Consider the following 17,177-nt stretch of genomic DNA (forward strand, 5'->3'; position numbering starts at 1 on the left):
TAAAAATAACAAACTTCTAATATGGCAATTATTTAAAAAAAGTGTTCTCAAAAACGAGCTATCACGTGTGGAGATCAATGGCTTTCAAGCCAAATGATCAATCTTATGGCCACATTCATGGCATAGTTTGTTCAAATGATCTCATATTGTTCAAAAGGGTGCATATTGGAATGGCAAACCATGTTGCCAAATGAAGTTTTCATTTTTTTGGACGAAAAAACCATTTTCCATTTTTCGAGTGCCCAAAAGGAGGGTTTTTTGTGAAGGACCTCCCAAATAATTGTTGCAAAATTGGACCAAATCAATTTTCTAAAATACTAGGACATATTTAATGCACAGTTGACAAAATGGTTGGGTGTAAAAAGTTTTGATCAACCTCTCGTGAAAAAGACATATTTCCACCGATTCAGCTGGAAGTGGGTCAAATTTGAACTGCAGCTGCCTCATAGTTTGCTATTTATTTTTTCCAAAAATCATTTCTGGGTACATAAGTACCTATTTAATCAGAGAAACGCCAAAAAAATTCAAAGATTCAACCACTAGCTAGGAACGGCCATTCCCGCCGTTTTGTCCGCATTTTGAAACGGGTATAAAAAATTCAAAAAAATCAAAAAATTGGGAAACCCTCGCTATGTGTCATTATATGTGGCCAAGTTCCTAGGAAAAATAACAAACTTGTAATACAGTAATTATTTTTAAAAAGTGTTCTCAAAAACGAGCTATCACGTGTGGAGATCAATGGCTTTCAAGCCAAATGATCAATCTTATGGCCGCATTCATGGCATAGTTTGTTCAAATGATCTCATATTGTGCACAAGGGTGCGTCTTGGAATGGCTAACAATGTTGCCTAAGGAAGTTTTCATTTTCTTTGCAGAAAAATTCATTTTCCATTTTTCCGAGTGCCCAAAATGAGTTTTTTTGTGAAGGACCTCCCAAATAATTGTTGCAAAATTGGACCAAATCAATTTTCTAAAATACTAGGACATATTTAATGCACAATTGACAAAATGGTTGGGTGTAAAAAGTTTTGATCCACCTCTCGTGAAAAAGAAAAATTTCCTCCGATTCAGCTGGAAGCGGGTCAAATTTGAACTGTAGCTGCCTCATAGTTTGCTATTTATTTTTTCCAAAAATCATTTCTAGTTACATAAGTACCTATTTAATCATAAATACATGGTTTGGTGGCGATACGTCGAGGTTTGGGCGGTGGCCGAGGCCCCCAACTCTAGAGCGCGTAAACTCGCATGCCCGCTGCATGGTCACCACGTGGCCGTGGCGTTGCCATGTGTTCTGGGCGGCCTAGGCATGTCTAGTGGGTTGGGCACTCCCCAGGTAGGTGCTAGGAAGAAAATCACAACATAAGATTCTCACGAGGAGACCGATCGATGCTCAAACATGAATAAGCAGCCAAGTGTTTGATTAGCGGTACGGGAAATGCACATGGCCAATGGGTGTGAGTTTTGGCCTAGGATGATCATCTAGTAAGGAGAATGTATTAACAAATTTTCAGCTCAAAAGGAGGATCCTAGGTGGTACTTGCTTTGCAAAGTACCACACTGGACAAAAATATGAATGTTGAAGCTGGGCTCAAAATAATGAATGGATTGAGCTGAAATTTGGTGGAGGATGGTTATTTGGGCATAGGAAAGCATTGTAGAAAATTGATATCATTTTGACATGCCAAAGTAGTACTTCCTTCACAATGCTCTTCTATGGACAAAAACTTGGGAAAACTAGTGAGAGAGATTGGATGAATGAAATGAGCTAAAAATTGGTGTAGGTAAGTTACATAGGTGTGGTCATGCGCTGGTAAATTTTCAGATCATTTGGGTAAGCCTAGTTAGTACTTACTTCACAAAGCTTCTCTCGAGGTAGAAACTTTGGAAATTTCCTGAGAAAGATTTACTAGGAAAATTGAGCTGAATATTATCATGTGGCAATGATTTTGGTATGGAAGAGTGCCCGAAAAGTTTGAGGGTAATAGGAGGGGTCTATATAACACTTGCTTTGCAACGTGCCAATTTGGCCATAAAATATAAATTGAACCTGGGCTCACATAGATGATTTGACTGAGCTGCAATTTGGAGGAGGGTGATAATTTGGGCATATGAAGGAACTGTATAAATTTCATGTCATTTAGAGATATAAAAAAGGTACTTCCTTCACAATGCTTCTAGGTGGACAAAAACTTTGGAAATTTGCCGAGGAAGATTTGCTAGGAAAATGGAGCTGAATTTTGTCATGCGGTAATGATTTGGATAGGAAAGAGTGCCCAAAAATTCCGAGGGCAATCAAGAATATATTAATAGCAGTTCCTTCATAAAGTGTTGTTGTGAACAGAATAGGAAAATGAATATTGTTGAATTAGTTTTGAACTAGGCAAGGAAGGATTTTTACATATTTGATGAAGATATGCCCCAAAGAATTTATGAGATTTTTTGGGAATTTTGGGAATGATAGAAATATAGGTTGCTTCACAACCTAGGGCAAAAACTGCCACATGGACATGACACATAGGCAAAACTGATGAGATGGCGCCTAGTCATCACAACCCACCACAATCTACAAGGCTATGACCATCTATATTGGCCATTAACAACTAGAAATAAGGCAGCGGACTAGCACTGTTTTCTTTGTGACCATTTCGTGTAAGGAAATTACGACCTTTCTGACCAAAATGGTCGCAATGGTTTTGGGTTTGGAGCCCCCTGAACAGCTTTTGACCAATTGGTCTAAAATGGTCATAAATTTATGACCACTTCTTCGAGGGTCACTGACAGAAGGTCATAAGTTGACATATTTCTTGTAGTGATTCATGTGGATAACTGATGGGTCTCGCGTGTCATAACTCAAACCACTAACCCCTTATGTTTTGCATTTCATGGTTAAACAGGGCCATGTCGCATTGGAGCTATTGTTGACTACAAATAGGTCGCATCAGAGATATTTTCGTCAACTACATCGCCCCTCATCCAATTCATCTCAAAGATGTCGCACAGGGGCTATAGACCCCTTATTCCAAACCATGTCTGTCGGCTCCCAGTACACCCCCGTGAAAGTGAGCAAGTTAGATATTGTGTCATCAAGATCGGGGATGACTGCATGTCGATTGAGGATGGAATGCACAATCTTCTTGTCACCAAAGTTGTGTGTGGTCAGGGACATGGCATCAACATCGGAAGCTTGGGAGATGACAACTCCAGAGTTGAGGTATCATGTATTACAATTGACTCGGTGCAATTATATGGCACGACCATGGTGCCCGGATCAAGACATGGCAGGGACGAAGTGGGTTCGCGAAGAATATCACGTTCTAGAACATGATCATGGACAACGTGCAAAACCCGATTATCATTGACCAGAACTACTGCGACTCGTGAAACCATGCAAGAGTCATCAGTTGAGGTCAACAACGTCACCTTCAAGAACATTAGAGGTACTACGATTTTCAAGGAGGCCATCAAGGTGAGCTGTAGCACGAATGTCCTATGCTCCCAAATTGCTTTGGGGAACATCCATCTGAATTTTGAAGGTGGCGAGGGTGAAACCCAGAGCACTTGCGAGAATGCAAAATGGAGAAAAACAGGAAATGTTGTTCCAGTGCTCTGCAAGGGCAAACAATAAAGGAAACTTCATAATACATTTTAATGTCAAACTTTTCGGTGAATCTGTAAGTTGTCGTTATGATCACCGTGTTATAGATGACGTTTGAGCAACCCTGAAGTCCATCATACGTTAAGAAGTGACTACGATACTTCATGGTCTAAGGAACTAAAGCATACTTTAACTCTTCGTGTTATAACGATTGACTTGTGATGACAGCATCTCAAAGTATAACAATAAAGTTTGGGTCAATTCAATGTGATCGTTCTGCGAACATCATATTCTCAGTTTTGTTTTAAGACTATCATTACACGTAATGATATCTCAAGATCTGGAAAACATGATCAGAAAACAACACTTGAGCTAGTCTTAGAGGCGAAACTTGGAATCAGAATTTACCGTTTATGTCGTGGAATTACCACGACATATGTGTTGGGGACGTAGTAATTTCAAAAAAAATCCTACGCACACGCAAGATCATGGTGATGCACAGCAACGAGAGGGGAGAGTGTGTCCACGTACCCTCGTAGACCGTAAGCGGAAGCGTTAGCACAACGTGGTTGATGTAGTCGTACGTCTTCATGATCCGACCGATCAAGTACCGAACGTACGGCACCTCCGAGTTCAGCACACGTTCATCTCGATGACGTCCCTCGAACTCCGATCCAGCCGAGTGTTGAGGGAGAGTTTCGTCAGCACGACGGTGTGGTGACGATGTTGATGTTCTACCGACGTAGGGCTTCGCCTAAGCACCGCTACAGTATTATCGAGGTGGACTATGGTGGAGGGGGGCACTGCACATGGCTAAGAGACGATCAACTTGATCAACTTGTGTGTCTAGAGGTGCCCCCTGCCCCTGTATATAAAGGAGAAAGGGGGAGGCGGCCGGCCTAGGAGGAGGGCGCGCCAAGGGGGGAGTCCTACTCCCACCGGGAGTAGGACTCCTCCTTTCCATGTTGGAGTAGGAGAGAAGGAAAGAGGAGGAGAGGGAGAAGGGAAAGGGGGCTGCACCCCTTGTCCAATTCGGACCAGAGGGGGGGGTGCAGGCCTCCTTCCTTTTGGTCTCTTTTCTCTATTCCCGTATGGCCCAATAAGGCCCATATACTCCCCGGCGAATTCCTGTAACTCTCCGGTACTCCGAAAAATACCCGAATCACTCGGAACCTTTCCGAAGTTCGAATATAGTCGTCCAATATATCGATCTTTACGTCTCGACCATTTCGAGACTCCTCGTCATGTCCCCGATCTCATCCGGGACTCCGAACTCCTTCGGTACATCAAAACATATAAACTCATAATATAACTGTCATGGTAGCGTTAAGCGTGCGGACCCTATGGGTTTGGGAACTATGTAGACATGACCGAGACACGTCTCCGGTCAATAACCAATAGCGGAACCTGGATGCTCATATTGGCTCCTACATATTCTATGAAGATCTTTATCAGTCAAACCGCATAACAACATACGTTGTTCCCTTTGTCATCGGTATGTTACTTGCCCGAGATTCGATCGTCGGTATCTCAATACCTAGTTCAATCTCATTACCGGCAAGTCTCTTTACTCGTTCCGTAATACATCATCCCGCAACTAACTCATTAGTTGCAATGCTTGCAAGGCTTAAGTGATGTGCATTACCGAGAGGGCCCAGAGATACCTCTCCGACAATCGGAGTGACAAATCCTAATCTCGAAATACGCCAACCCAACAAGTACCTTCGGAGACACCTGTAGAGCACCTTTATAATCACCCAGTTACGTTGTGACGTTTGGTAGCACACAAAGTGTTCCTCCTGTAAACGGGAGTTGCATAATCTCATAGTCATAGGAACATGTATAAGTCATGAAGAAAGCAATAGCAACAAACTAAACGATCAAGTGCTAAGCTAACAGAATGAGTCAAGTCAATCACATCATTCTCCTAATGATGTGATCCCGTTAATCAAATGACAACTCATGTCTATGGTTAGGAAACATAACCATCTTTGATCAACGAGCTAGTCAAGTAGAGGCATACTAGTGACATTCTGTTTGTCTATGTATTCACACATGTATTATGTTTCCGATTAATACAATTCTAGCATGAATAGTAAACATTTATCATGATATAAGGAAATAAATAATAACTTTATTATTGCCTCTAGGGCATATTTCCTTCAGTCTCCCACTTGCACTAGAGTCAATAATCTAGTTCACATCGCCATGTGATTTAATACCAATAGTTCACATCATCATGTGATTAACACCCATAGTTCACATCAACATGCTATCAATACCCAAAGGGTTTACTAGAGTCAATAATCTAGTTCACATCGCTATGTGATTAACACCCAAAGAGTACTAAGGTGTGATCATGTTTTGTTTGTGAGAGAAGTTTAGTCAACGGGTCTGCCACATTCAGATCCGTACGTATTTTGCAAATTTCTATGTCAACAATGCTCAGCACAGAGCTACTCTAGCTAATTGCTCCCACTTTCAATATGTATCCAGATTGAGACTTAGAGTCATCTGGATCAGGGTCAAAACTTGCATCGACGTAACCCTTTACGACGAACCTTTCACTTCCATAATCGAGAAACATATCCTTATTCCACTAAGGATAATTTTGACCAATGTCAAGTGATCTACCCCTAGATCACTATTGTACTCCTTTGCCAAAATCAGGGCAGGGTATACAATAGGTCTGGTACACAGCATGGCATACTTTATAGAACCTATGGCTGAGATAGGGAATGACTTTCATTCTCTCTCTATCTTCTGCCGTGGTCGGGTTTTGAGTCTTACTCAATTTCACACCTTGTAACACAGGTAAGAACTCCTTCTTTGACTGTTCCATTTTGAACTACTTCAAAATCTTGTCAAGGTATGTACTCATTGAACAAACCTATCAAGCGTCTTGATCTATCTCTATAGATCTTGATGCTCAATATGTAAGCAGCTTCACCGAGGTCTTTCTTTGAAAAACTCCTTTCAAACATTCCTTTATGCTTTGCAGAATAATTCTACATTATCTCCGATCAACAATATGTAATACACATATACTTATCAGAAATGTTGTAGTGCTCCCACTCACTTTCTTGTAAATACAGGCTTCACCGCAAGTCTGTATAAAACTATATGCTTTGATCAACCTATCAAAGCGTATATTCCAACTCCGAGATGCTTGCACCAGTCCATAGATGGATCACTGGAGCTTGCACATTTTGTTAACACCTTTAGGATCGACAAAACCTTCTGGTTGCATCATATACAACTCTTCTTTAATAAATCCATTAAGGAATGCAGTTTTGTTTATCCATTTGCCAGATTTCATAAAATGTGGCAATTGCTAACATGATTCAGACAGACTTAAGCATCGCTGCGAGTGAGAATAATTCATCGTAGTCAGCACCTTGAACTTTGTCAAAAACCTTTTTTTTGACAAGTCTAGCTTTGTAGATAGTAACACTACTATCAGCGTCCGTCTTCCTCTTGAAGATCCATTTATTTTCTATGGCTTGCCGATCATCGGGCAAGTCAACCAAAGTCTACACTTTGTTCTCATACATGGATCCCATCTCAGATTTCATGGCTTCTAGCCATTTTGCGGAATCTGGGCTCACCATCGCTTCTTCATAGTTTGTAGGTTCATCATGATCTAGTAGCATGACTTCCAGAACAGGATTGCCGTACCACTCTGGTGCGGATCTTACTCTGGTTGATCTACGAGGTTCGGTAGTAACTTGATCTAAAGTTTCATGATCATTATCATTAGCTTCCTCACTAATTGGTGTAGGTGTCACAGAAACCGGTTTCTGTGATGTACTACTTTCCAATAAGGGAGCAGGTACAGTTACCTCATCGAGTTCTACTTTTCTCCTACTCACTTCTTTTGAGAGAAACTCCTTCTCTAGAAAGGATCCATTCTCAGCAACAAATGTCTTGCCTTCGGATCTGTGATAGAAGGTGTACCCAACAGTTACTTTTGGGTATCCTACGAAGACGCACTTCTTCGACTTGGGTTTGAGCTTATCAGGTTGAAACTTTTTCACATAAGCATTGCAACCTCAAACTTTAAGAAACGACAGCTTAGGTTTCTTGCCAAACCATAGTTCATACGGTGTCGTCTCAACAGATTTAGATGGTTCCCTATTTAACGTGAATGCAGCTGTCTCTAATGCATAACCCCAAAACGATAGTGGTAGATCGGTAAGAGACATCATAGATCGCACCATATCTAATAAAGTACGGTTATGACATTCGGACACACCATTACACTCTGGTGTTCCTAGGTGGCGTGAGTAGTGAAACTATTTCACATTGTTTTTAACTGAAGGCCAAACTCGTAACTCAAATATTTTACTTCTGCGATCATATCGTAGAAACTTTTATTTTTGTTACGATGATTCTCCACTTCACTCTGAAATTCTTTGAACTTTTCAAATGTTTCAGACTTGTGTTTCATCAAGTAGATATACTCATATCTGCTCAAATCATCTGTGAAGATCAGAAAATAATGATACATGCCGCGAGCCTCAATATTCATCGGACCACATACATCAGTATGTATGATTTCCAACAAATCTGTTGCTCGCTCCATTGTTCCAGAGAATGGAGTCTTAGTCATCTTGCCCATGAGGCATGGTTCGCAAGCATCAAGTGATTCCAAAAGTCCATCAGTATGGAGTTTCTTCATGCGCTTTACACCAATATGACCTAAACGGCAGTGCCACAAATAAGTTGCACTATCATTATTAACTTTGCATCTTTTGGCTTCAATATTATGAGAATGTGTATCACCACGATCGAGATCCAACAAACCATTTTCATTGGGTGTATGACCATAGAAGGTTTTATTCATGTAAACAGAACAACAATTTATTCTCTTACTTAAATGAATAACCATATTGCAATAAACATGATCAAATCATATTCATGCTCAACGCAAACACCAAATAACACTTATTTAGGTTCAACACTAATCCCGAAAGTATAGGGAGTGTGCGATGATGATCATATCAATCTTGGAACCACTTCCAACACACATCGTCACTTCACCCTTAACTAGTCTCTATTCATTCTGCAACTCCCGTTTCGAGTTACTACTCTTAGCAACTGAACCAGTATCAAATACCGAGGGGTTGCTACGAACACTAGTAAAATACACATCAATAATTTGTATATCAAATATACCTTTGTTCACTTTGCCATCCTTCTTATCCGCCAAATACTTGGGGTAGTTCCGCTTCCAGTGACCAGTCCCTTTGCAGTAGAAGCACTTAGTCTTAGGCTTAGGACCAGACTTGGGCTTCTTCACTTGAACAGCAACTTGATTGCCGTTCTTCTTGAAGTTCCCTTTCTTTCCCTTTGCCCTTTTCTTGAAACTAGTGGTCTTGTTAATCATCAACACTTGATGCTCTTTCTTGATTTCTACCTTCATCGATTTCATCATCACGAAAAGCTCGGGAATCGTTTTCATCATCCCTTGCATACTGTAGTTCATCACGAAGTTCTACTAACTTGGTGATGGTGACTAGAGAATTCTGTCGATCACTATTTTATCTGGAAGATTAACTCCCACTTGATTCAAGCGATTGTAGTACCCAGACAATCTGAACACATGCTCACTGCTTGAGCTATTCTCCTCCATCTTTTAGCTATAGAACTTGTTGGAGATTTCATATCCTCAACTCGGGTATTTGCTTGAAATATTAACTTCAACTCCTGGAACATCCATATGATCCATGACGTTCAAAACATCTTTGAAGTCCCAATTCTAAGCTGTTAAGCATGGTGCACTAAACTATCAAGTAGTCGTCATATTGAGCTAGCCAAACGTTCATGACGCCTGCATCTGCTCCTGCAATAGGTCTGTCACCTAGCGGTGCATTAAGGACATAATTCTTCTGTGTAGCAATGAGGATAAACCTCAGATCACGGATCCAATCCGCATCATTGCTACTAACATCTTTCAACTTAGTTTTCTCTAGGAACATATTAAAAATAAAATAGGGGAGCTAAACGCGAGCTATTGATCTACAACATAGATATGCTAATACTACCAGGACTAAGTTCATGATAAATTTAAGTTCAATTAATTATATTACTTAAGAACTCCCACTTAGAAAGACATCCCTCTAATGTTCTAAGTGATCACGTGATCCAAATCAACTAACCATAACCGATCATCACGTGAAATGGAGTAGTTTTCAATGGTGAACATCACTATGTTGATCATATCTACTATATGATTCAACCTTTCGATCTCAGTGTTCCGAGGCCATATCTGCATATGCTAGGCTCGTCAAGTTTAACCTGAGTATTCTGCGTGTGCAAAACTGGCTTGCACCCGTTGTACATGGACGTAGAGCTTATCACACCCGATCATCACGTGGTGTCTGGGCACGACGAACTTTGGCAACGGTGCATACTCAGGGAGAACACTTTTATCTTGAAATTTAGTGAGAGATCATCTTATAAAGTTATCGCCGAACTAAGCAAAATAAGATGTATAAAAGATAAACATCACATGCAATCAAAATATGTAACATGATATGGCCATCATCATCTTGTGCCTTTGATCTCCATCTCCAAAGCATCGTCATGATCTCCATCGTCACCGGCATGACACCATGATCTCCATCATCTTGATCTATATCAATGTGTCATCATAAGGTCGTCTCGCCAACTATTGCTCTTGCAACTATTGCTATCGCATAGCGATAAAGTAAAGCAATTATTTGGCGCTTGCATCTTATGCAATAAAGAGACAACCATAAGGCTTCTGCCAGTTGCCGATAAATTCAACAAAACATGATCATCTTATACAACAACTTATATCTCATCACGTCTTGACCATATCACATCACAACATGCCCTGCAAAAACAAGTTAGACGTCCTCTACTTTGTTGTTGCAAGTTTTACGTGGCTGCTACAGGCTTAGCAAGAACCGTTCTTACCTATGCATCGAAAACCACAACGATAGTTTGTCAAGTTAGTGTTGTTTTAACCTTCTCAAGGACCAGGCATAGCCACACTCGGTTCAACTAAAGTTGGAGAAACTGACACCCGCTAGTCACCTGTGTGCATAGCACAACGGTAAAACCAGTCTCGCGTAAGCGTATGCGTAATGTCGGTCCAGGCCGCTTCATCCAACAATACCGCCGAACCAAAGTGTGACATGTTGGTAAGCAGTATGACTTATATTGCCCACAACTCACTTGTGTTCTACTCGTGCATATGACATCTACGCATAAAACCTGGCTCAGATGCCACTGTTGGGGAACGTAGTAATTTCAAAAACAATTCCCACGCACACGCAAGATCATGGTGATGCACAGCAACGAGAGGGGAGAGTGTGTCCACGTACCCTCGTAGACCGTAAGCGGAAGCGTTAGCACAACGCGGTTGATGTAGTCGTACGTCTTCACGATCCGACTGATCAAGTACCGAACGTATGGCACCTCCGAGTTCAGCACACATTCAGCCCGATGACGTCCCTCGAACTCCGATCCAGCCGAGTGTTGAGGGAGAGTTTCGTCAGCACGACGGCGTGGTGACGATGTTGATGTTCTATCGACGCAGGGCTTCGCCTAAGCACCGCTACAGTATTATCGAGGTGGACTATGATGGAGGGGGGCACCGCACACGGCTAAGAGACGATCAACTTGATCAACTTGTGTGTCTAGAGGTGCCCCCCTGCCCCTGTATATAAAGGAGAAAGGGGGAGGCGGCCATCCTAGGAGGAGGGCGCGCCAAGGGGGGAGTCCTACTCCCACCGGGAGTAGGACTCCTCCTTTCCTTGTTGGAGTAGGAGAGAAGGAAAGAGGAAGTGAGGGAGAAGGAAAAGGGGGCTGCACCCCTTGTCCAATTCTGACCAGAGGGGGGCGCAGGCCTCCTTCCTTTTGGTCTCTTTCCTCTATTCTTGTATGGCCCAATAAGGCCCATATACTCCCCGGCGAATTCCCGTAACTCTCCGGTACTCCGAAAAATACCCGAATCACTTGGAACCATTCCGAAGTCCGAATAATGTCGTCCAATATGTCGATCTTTACGTCTCGACCATTTCGAGACTCCTCGTCATGTCCCCGATCTCATCCGGGACTCCGAACTCCTTCGGTACATCAAAACATATAAACTCATAATATAACTGTCATCGTAGCGTTAAGCGTGCGGACCCTACGGGTTCGAGAACTATGTAGACATGACCGAGACACGTCTCCGGTCAATAACCAATAGCGGAACCTGGATGCTTATATTGGCTCCTACATATTCTACGAAGATCTTTATCGGTCAAACCGCATAACAACATACGTTGTTCCCTTTGTCATCGGTATGTTACTTGCCCGAGATTCGATCGTCGGTATCTCAATACCTAGTTCAATCTCGTTACCGGCAAGTCTCTTTACTCGTTCTGTAATACATCATCCCGCAACTAACTCATTAGTTGCAATGCTTGCAAGGCTTAAGTGGTGTGCATTACCGAGAGGGCCAAAGATACCTCTCCGACAATCGGAGTGACAAATCCTAATCTCGAAATACGCCAACCCAACAAGTACCTTCGGAGACAGCTGTAGAGCACCTTTATAATCACCCAGTTACGTTGTGACGTTTGATAGCACACAAAGTGTTCCTCCTGTAAATGGGAGTTGCATAATCTCATAGTCATAGGAACATGTATAAGTCATGAAGAAAGCAATAGCAACAAACTAAACGATCAAGTGCTAAGCTAATGAAATGGGTCAAGTCAATCACATCATTCTTCTAATGATGTGATCCCGTTAATCAAATGACAACTCATGTCTATGGTTAGGAAACATAACCATCTTTGATCAACGAGCTAGTCAAGTAGAGGCATACTAGTGACATTCTGTTTGTCTATGTATTCACACATGTATTATATTTCCGGTTAGTACAATTCTAGCATGAATAATAAACATTTATCATGATATAAGAAAATAAATAATAACTTTATTATGGCCTCTAGGGCATATTTACTTCAATATGTCCTTAGTGTGAGGACTTAGTCGTGAGGCCAATGCATCTATGTGGTAGCTTGAGAGGGGTTGAGTGGGACGAGGGATGCGAGGTTTTTTACCCAGGTTCGGCCCCTTACGGTGGAGGTAAAAGCCTACATCCTGCTTCATTGATATTGACCATGGTGCTCACGATTACAAGGGTGCTCTTTGGCTACCTCTATCTCGAGAGCTATTGACTTGTCTATCTAAACTTGTCAAACTTGTCCCTCTCGGAGTGCCCTGTCACTCCTTATATAAGTTGAAGAGGCGGGTTACATGACTAGTCCTAATAGAAATATTCCTTATACTTTCCTCTTAAGCCGGCCCACCGGACACACACCTTGAGTCGGTCTTCTCATAAGCCGCCTTCTAGGCCTTGGACCTTGTTATTCCTCTGACCCTTCTGCCGGTTAACCAATGAGTCACCAGTCTTCGGGCGGGTCACCAGTGAGTCGCCAAGTCCGGCCGGGTCATACTTCCGGCTGGGTCATACCGCGGGGTATATCCCCGATAATTTATCATTCCACACGTGCATATGATTTGTCCACTGAATCACATATTCCAGAATCATAGCAGTTATAGCATAGAATATAAACTCTTAGTTATAAACATAAAAATATAATAATACGATATTATTGCCTTTAGATCATATTTCCAACATGGTGTTGCTTCTCGAACATGTGGATACCTTGGAGGTGTTCTAGCTATGGTACTCGAATGGTCGCTCGAGGGAATAATGCGGAGGAGAAGATAGTACGACTACACGTGCACCAATGCGCTACATCGACGTTACTTCTGTTATGGGCATGTGCTTCTAGTGATAATCTCGTGATTTATTACTGCAACAATTCTTGGTGCACGTGATAAGATTTTTTTGATTTATGCCAGTGTAATCTACTCGTACCTCGACAAGCCCAACCTAGCCAGCGGCGAGCCGTGGCCTCAAGTTTCCATGGCTTGTCACTTTCTTGTCCTTTGTCTCTAACTTGTCTGAATTGCCTTCTTTCTTGATGGGGCAATTTGTGATGAAGTGATCGAGCTTGTCACAATTGTAGGAATTACTCTTCCTCAAGGCCAACTTGGTCCATCTCTTATTGAGATTGATGCCATGTGGTGCTAGGACTTGTACTGAGTATGGGCTAAGTAAGTTTAGGGAGATCAGAATCTAGCTTGACGTTAGAACCGCAACTGTCTATGCAAGTTTATCACCTGTTTTCAGACTTTTAATTGGTCATTTGTATTTCTTTCTGCTAATTTCAGAGAGGCATGTAAATTTTTCATGGCATATTTTGCTATATATATTTGCATACCAACTTCCTTTATATGGGAGAATTTACAATAATGTTATAGTAAAACATAGGAGAGAGTAGTTTGCACTATGTATGCACAAGTATATGACTTGTTTTTTTTTTGTACATTCTAGTTTTGATACAGCTGTATTTCTACAGGGCACAACAAGAACCTGTCCAATTTACACCACCTTCTAGCTAGTTTTGGAATTGGCAGGGTTGTGGAATAACGGTTCCTGATTCTTGCCATTTTGCATTCTGGCAAGTGCTTTTCTGTGTCACCCTTGCCGCCCTCCATTTTGAGGTCGATATTCTCCAAGACAATGTCGGAGCATGAGATGCTATTGCTGCAGCTAAGCTTGATGGCATCCTTGGAGACGGTTGTCCCTCTAATGTTCTTGAAGACGACATTGCTGACCTCTACCGCAGACCCCCCACTCTTACATGGCTTGGCGGAGTCGCAGTAGTTCTGGTCAATGATTATGGGGTTTTGCACATTGTCCATGATCATGTTCTGGAACGTGATGCCCTTGGCATACCCGCTTCCTCCCTGCCATGTCTTGATCCGGGCACCATTGGTGGTGCCGTATAATTGCACCGAGTCGATTGTGATGCCGGAGACCTCGGCTCTAGAATTGTCGTCTCCTAAGCTCCCGACACTAATTCCATGCCCCGGACCACAAACAACTTTGCTGACAAAAAGATTGCGGGTCCCATTCTCGATGGAGATGCAGTCGTCCCCGGTCTTGATGACACAATCTTTGACTTGCACATCTTTGCTGCGGGTGATGTGGATACTGTCGGTGTTGGGGCTCGTGCCGGGCGCCGTGATGGAGAGGCGGGCCAGCTGCACTGCGTTGCAGTCCTCCACGGAGAGATGGATCTGCTGGCTGTTTACAAGCTTCAGATTCTCCACCTGCAGATTGGTGCACAGGTGAAACGTCAGAGCCGTGGGCGCCTTGGTGCACGGCAGAGCCTTGTTGGTCTTGCATGAGTTCGTCCACCAGACGTCGCCGTTGCCATTGATCGTGCCGCCACCGGAGACGGTGAGTCCGGTGACGCCTTGGATCATGATCCAGCGACTTGTGTCGTTGTCGCGCCACGCCGACCTGCTCCGTGGAGCCACCAGCGTGCCTTTGACCATGAAGACGACGCTGGACTTGCATGGGCCAGACAGGGTGACGGAGTTAAGCAGGTAGGTCTTGCCCTCGGGAATGAGCAGCATGGCCGGCCGGGAGGAGGAACACGCCGCGTTCCACGCCTTGGCCAGTGGCTGCGTGTCGTCGTGCTTCCCGTCGCCATGGGCACCGTAGTTGTCGACGATGAAGACATTCTGCTGAGTCTCGGCGGGCGCCGGGCTGGCCTCGCTCGCCCCTGCACTGGATGCCAAGAGCATCAGGACTAGAGCGGCCGCCATGAACGACGCCATGTGCAGCAGCTAGAGACAAAGCAAACGCAAGAGTGAAGATGAGATTGCACTGTACGTACGTGGCCTGGTTTGTAGCGTGGTGTTTGGTCGTAGGACTCGCTAAGAGAAGCGTACAAGTGATCAAGCCGATGAAGACGAAGTGCCGCCGGCGAGGAGTATTTATAGGCGGCATGCATGTGGATGTCGTTCGGCGTTGCTTGTGATGGAGAAGCTAGTTTAGTTAGCTTGGCAAGAGTTAGGCGTGGATGCATGTGTTGTGGAGTACGCAGAGCTGCAAACGCACGTCCATCCATCACCCGTGCTGACTGCGTGCACGAACGGTTCAGCCAGGTGTTGTGCATGGCCACTTGGCAACAAAGGAGATAAACATGCCAGATTTGTCCGACTCGCAGGCTTTGCACGACAAAAATCTGAATCTTCACGTATATACCCAGCTCCCCTGTACGTAGTGCCCACGCGAACTTAGATATATCCATGGTTCGGAAGGCCCCCTTGCGTTGTCCCAAAGGTATCACCGTACCAGGTGTAGTGCTGTTACATACAATAGTACTCGCTTCGTCCGGATTTATTAGACCCCATCGTATAATAAATCAAACATTGACCATCTATATATTTGACTAACAAAATATAAACTATGTGCCACAAAAAGTATAATGTTTGATTTATTATAAAGATTTTTTCTTTAAGAAAACTAACTGATCTATTCATGCCAGTATAACGAACATCAGAAATAATAAAAATTACGTCTAAATCCGTAGATCACCTAGGGACGACTGCAAGAACTAAAGCGAGCCGAACGCCTGTCATCACCACTCCCTCGCTGGAGCCAGGGAAAAATTGTTGTAGTAGACAGTCAGGAAGTCGTCGTCCTAAGGCCCCATAGAACCAGCGCATCAGAACAACAACCGCCGCTAATGAAGAGCGTAGATCGGAAGGATCCAACCTGAAGCCAAACGAACGTAGACGAACGACGACCAAATTCGAGCAAATTCACCAAAAACACACTTCCACACGTCCACTGATGATGCTAGATGCGCCACCAGGATTGGGGCTAGGCGGAAAGAACTTTATTTCATCTTCAGGGAGCCGCCGCCATCTAGTCTTCCTGAGGAGGAAATAAACCCTAACAAAAATTGAAGAAACATATAAAAACAGAGCCCTCCCGCCGGTAAGGTTCAGGATCCACCCTGCCCCCATGTCCCTAAGGCCATCGGAAATGAGATAGACCAGCTATGGTGCCGGCGGGAGGCAGAGAAACCCTAATCTCTTTTTTGGAGCAAGAGGTTTTCAATGGTATAATTTTTATGACATGGAGTAGTTTACATTTTATGGTAATGCTATTAAGCTGACGTTCGCCGGGAGGGAATGGCAAATCAGACGTTTTTTTGCAGCAATATATATTGTCGCGAGGATGGCAAATTTACTTGGTAAAAAACTAAACTGATGTAGAATTGTCATACTTGCCAACTAAACTTGCTTTCATCAGCCAATATAAATTGCCATGCAAATCGTCCACAATTGCTATGCTTCCCGGCTGACGTTCGCTAGTTTAGCCTGTCCTTATTTTATAAGTCCCAGCAAAGAGGTGTGCAACTAGGGACATGGTTTTTTTTATTTCTTGTGTAATAAGATCATGGAATTATGCTAAGAAAAAAGAACATTGAATGCACTACAAAGAAAAGCTCATACGCAACAGCCTGAGGAAAGAATGACTTCACATTGAAAGAGTTGAAGGAAACTTGGTGCGTAATAACTGTATGACTAATTGGATTATACCCCGTAGGTTGCTACGGAAATTGGTTACAGTATATTCACTGAATCACTGAGATTGGATTGTCTGGAACATATTCAAATTAAAATA

General features: G+C 43.1%; 2 pseudogenes; one reads left to right on the forward strand and one right to left on the reverse strand.

Annotated features, from left to right (window-relative positions):
* Window positions 1-3,625, forward strand: part of LOC119300295 — a 59,585-nt pseudogene extending 55,960 nt beyond the window's left edge.
* A 10,414-nt stretch (window positions 3,626-14,039) lies between these two features.
* On the reverse strand, window positions 14,040-15,316 carry LOC119298240 (annotated as a pseudogene).
* Between the last annotated feature and the right edge of the window lie 1,861 nt (window positions 15,317-17,177).

This window comes from Triticum dicoccoides, chromosome 5A (genome assembly GCF_002162155.2).
Source record: "Triticum dicoccoides isolate Atlit2015 ecotype Zavitan chromosome 5A, WEW_v2.0, whole genome shotgun sequence".
In the NCBI taxonomy this organism is placed as follows: Eukaryota; Viridiplantae; Streptophyta; class Magnoliopsida; order Poales; family Poaceae; genus Triticum; species Triticum dicoccoides.